This window comes from Bos grunniens, chromosome X (assembly GCF_055505025.1).
Source record: "Bos grunniens cultivar Pamir isolate PY7600 chromosome X, Bosgru_T2T1.0, whole genome shotgun sequence".
NCBI classification, from domain to species: Eukaryota; Metazoa; Chordata; class Mammalia; order Artiodactyla; family Bovidae; genus Bos; species Bos grunniens.
In genome coordinates this window covers 127,619,037-127,623,521 of record NC_141194.1, presented here as the reverse complement: position 1 = coordinate 127,623,521, position 4,485 = coordinate 127,619,037, and the positions used below count along the sequence as shown (strand labels likewise).

The window sequence follows — 4,485 nt, the reverse complement described above, 5'->3', positions numbered from 1 at the left end:
TCCCTGCATGAATATCGTCAACATCCTCTCAGGTTCTAAAAAGCTGGGCCAACTGCTACTAACGACCCCCTGCCCCTGGAATTGCTCTCCTGGCCTTACCTGGACTTTGACACCCCACATCAGGCCCCTGACACCATCCCCCACGTGGAAGCTCTTCTCATCCTGCCCTCAGCTAACACCACATAATATAGGATCACAAAAGCTCCTCCAACACAAACACCTGCATTGCTTGGCCTCCACTAATGCTTCTGGACCGAATTGGTCAGTGAGAGGAGAGAAAGAAGAAACCTGGTCATTTTGGGTAGCCCTTTATTCCTTGTTCATGTTTCCAGTTATTCTAGTTTCTTTAAATACACCAAAGAAGGACTTTGCTGGTGCTCCAGGGCCAAGACTCCAAGCTCACAATGCAGGGAGCCCAGGTTCAGTTCCTGGTCAGGGAACTAGATCCCACATGCCATAACAAAGACCCACATGCTGCAATAAAAATCAAAGATCCTGTGTGCTGTAACTAAGACCCAGTGCAGGCAAATATATAAATCAGTATTTTTTAAAAAACTAATCAAAAAATATATACCGAAGAGATCAATTTTACTTTCTAGGTCTACAAAATGAGTGGAAGAATACATTTCTTCTTCGAACTAAAGCAGACATTTCCAATATCTGAGGCCTTTGGAGATTTGGTTTTGCCATTTGTTTCTGCTATCTCTCACTCAGTCTTAATTGTCACATCATGTTTATTGATGATTTACATGTAGGAGAAGGCTGGAAATCCTGCAATCAGGGTGGCTTCCTGTAGGTGCCAAATCAGATGACCTCCCTACTTCGGTGACAAAAGCCTTCCATCAGGTGAGCTGCAGTGGCCACAAAAGTGCTCCAACAGGCAGATATGAGCAGCAATGAGCCTAAAAACAAAAATAAACACACATCCATGGGCCCAGAGGTTGGAGAGTAAGGGGTGGGTCAGCATCACATTCAGCAAAAGAAAATAAAAACTCCTCACATTTCCAGTTATGGCAAAACAGCAAATGATAAAAGCAGTTTATGAAACAGTATATCAATGCTATGGGGTGCTCCAGGCCCTTCACATGAAACTGTGTAGTAGGAGTTGGGTTCAAAGGGATCCCTGAAATCATGACTCACAGAAAGTTTGAAAGCCATTGTTTTTGGAATTTTCCTCTTCCTTTGGGGATCCTAGTAAAAGCTGAACCCCTAAGAAATGCAGAGAGGGTGCCCTGACATCATGACAAGGGAGGTCGTGGGCCAGAGGAGTCTGTCTGGCTAGATTCAGTGGTCATAGGCCCAGCCCAGATCTCTTAACCTTCCCTGTATTCTGCTCCCTTTGGTCCCGCCACACTACCATCCCTCACTCATCCCCAGTGCTCTTCGTGCTCTCCCTCTTACTGATCATTCACAGACAGTCACCAAATCCATTCTGCCCTGTACTCCCACTTTAGTGGGTCCCCACTCCTCCAACCCGAAGGTCGCCACCCCAACTCCAATGGCCTGCCCTCTTTAGCCTTCTGATGGCAAAGGCCCTGCCTCCAGTGCTCCGCTAATCCCTGAACCTATTTTCCTCTCCCTACTGCTGCTGTTTCTGTCTCATGGGAGCTGAGGACATATAGTCCCCACACGGTCAATATGAGGACAATATGAAACTCTGAGAGTTTCACAACACTGCTCCTCTAGGACACAACCACTTGTCCTAGCAAAAGATTTGGGAGTTTTGAAAGTTCTGCCTTGGGAATAAGGCCTGCAGTAGTATCTGCTCTTCCGTCTGAGTGGATACAATATTCCTTCCTCAGACTAAGGACCATTACTGAATAAACCACCAGGGGGCAAAGATGCTCTATTTAATTCTAATTGCCTCATTATAAAAGTGGAGAACATTTGGAAAATATATATATATAAACCAACAGTAGAAAATAAAAACCATCTGATACCTTGTATGTCAGATAACCATTCAGAGCATCATGGCATTTTGCTTACATTATTTTTCCCATCTACTTAAACATAAATAAAATTTAAATGTAACATTTATCCACATACTATCTTGTTTCTACATTGAAATAAAATCTTATAAAGATCTTTCCAAGGTGTTATTTATTCTTCTATGGCATTACTTTCTCATATTTAATTATTGCAAAACACATGGACAGTGTACTTCATTGTGGTTCAATTTCTATGCATAGAGAGGAAAAACAAAGTTCCCTCTGCCCTTCTAGATTCTTGACTGAGACTCCCCTCTCCCCTCCATAATAAAAGACAAATACACAGGAGAAAAACAAACAAGTTTAAAAACATAGATACCTCCTGCATACACAGGAGAGACCTAGGAAAACTGAGTAACTCGCCCAAATGGCCCAAACTACCACATTAAATAACATCTCCAGCTAAAGACAAAAGGAGATGTTGGGGGTGGGGGGCAGTTACAGGAGGGAACCAGGAAAGAAAGAGTAAACAAGGGTAAAGTTATGATGCAGACTAAAGTCTTTCTCCATTGATAAGAGTTTCAGGAGATAAAGTCATCCATCCCCCACTCCCTCTTTCTGGGATCAGGAGACACCCTTACAAATGGAGATTTCCCTTAGAAGTGTAAAGGTATCTTATAAAAGAGTAACTTCTACTTGGTTTTCAGAGCTTCTCCTCTGTCTGTAGCATCTCAGAAATAACCAGCCCCAAATGATCAATATGCCAAAGGGGCATATTTTGGTGTGGCAAGCTCTGCTCTCCCTTCAATACCATTGATAAGCCCTTTAGTTTAGGGGATCAATTACCAGAAGAGGAATTGCTGGCTCAAAGGCAAGCCAACCAATCCTTTTAGGTTTGGACACCTATCGCCAAGTTGCTTTCCAGAAAGACAACTCTACTCTCTCTCAAAGTGTGAGAGAATGCTGCTGTGATCTTGTCATTTGCAACACTGGTCCTATCTTTTGAAGTCTTTGCCAATGTGATGGGCAACATATTTCTTCACAGGTGTCTTAAACTGTGCCTTGTCAATCAAATGTAAAAGAAATATTTACTGAGCATTGATTCATTGTCATACCTGGTACACAATGGGAACCCAAAAGGGAATAAGATAGATACCATGCCACTCTCCCCAGTCTCAGGTTCTAGGGAGATGTGCTGTGTTCAGTTGCTCAGTCATGTCTGACTCTTCACTACCCCATGCGCTGTAGCCAGCTAGGCTTCTCTGTCCGTGGGATTTCCCAGGCAAGAATACTGGAGTGGGTTGCCATTTCCTACTCCAGGGGATCTTTCCAACCCAGGTATCAAACCCACATCTCTTGTGTCTCCTGCATTGGCAGGCAGCTTCTTTACCACAAGCACCACGTGGGAAGCCCGAAGCTAAACATTTCCCCCTCTAAATGATCATCAGCCACTCGTTTCCTCTTTTGTGAACTGGGGTGGGATGGGGGGTGGGGTAAAGGGTAGCTGATGATAAAAAGAAAACCCCAGGCCAGAATACTGGAGTAGGTAGTCTTTCCCTTCTCCAGGGCATCTTCCCAACCCAGGGATCAAACCCAGGTCTCCCGAATTGCAGACGGATTCTTTACCAGCTGAGCCTCATGAGAAGCCCAAGAATACAGGAGTGGGTAGTCTATCCCTTTTCCAGGGGATCTTTCCAACCCAAGAATCAAACCGGGTTCTCCTGCACTGCAGGCGGATTCTTTACCAATTGAGCTATTAGGGAAGCCCCAAAGCTCATGAAACTAGATTTAATACATGATCCAATTGTTTCAATTTCTCCCAGAAACGTAATTTTAATCAACATGTTTGGAATTACCAATGAGGTAATCTGTCTCATAAACCCTCTCTATCCCCCAGAGGAAGAAAAGGCCATCTGCGTGGGAAAAAACAAACAAACAAACAAACCTTCCCTTTCCTTGCTCCCCTAATCACCCGATATCCTACATCTTGAAAAGGACAAATTCAAAGCCTCCGCCATTCTTTCTGGGCTGGCAACTGAAATGCTCACCTGGCCTTGCACTAAGAGGTGGCCTGTCTGTTCCCTAGTTCACCAGGAAAGCAGATACTAATGCAGCAGACCCAGTTAAGGGTCTTTCTCTCCGCTCCATTGCACTGCGCGTGCGCTGTGGGGGCGCGTGCGCTGTGGGGGCGCGTGCGCTGTGGGGGCGCGTGCGCTGTGGGGGCGCGTGCGCTGTGGGGGCGCGTGCGCTGTGGGGGCGCGTGCGCTGTGGGGGCGCGTGCGCTGTGGGGGCGCGTGCGCTGTGGGGGCGCGTGCGCTGTGGGGGCGCGTGCGCTGTGGGGGCGCGTGCGCTGTGGGGGCGCGTGCGCTGTGGGGGCGCGTGCGCTGTGGGGGCGCGTGGCGCGACACGCGTGCATACACCAAGATAAACCACTGCTTGTGATAAGAATCACGCAGAAGCAATCAGCCCAAGTCCCTGAGCAGAAGCCCTGAACCCTTCCACCATCCTTAAGCGGAGTCACAGAGAGGAGGCTTCAAGCCCGAAAATCTGTAATGAC

At 46.6% G+C, this 4,485-nt stretch overlaps 1 long non-coding RNA gene across 1 annotated transcript; it reads right to left on the bottom strand.

Moving 5' to 3' along the window:
• Positions 1-292: 292 nt before the first annotated feature.
• On the bottom strand, positions 293-4,197 carry LOC147341369 (uncharacterized). The gene is made up of 2 exons (XR_015159612.1): positions 3,977-4,197; positions 293-902 (listed from the first exon to the last, which is right to left on the bottom strand). It is a non-coding gene; the product is annotated as an uncharacterized LOC147341369 (long non-coding RNA).
• Between the last annotated feature and the right edge of the window lie 288 nt (positions 4,198-4,485).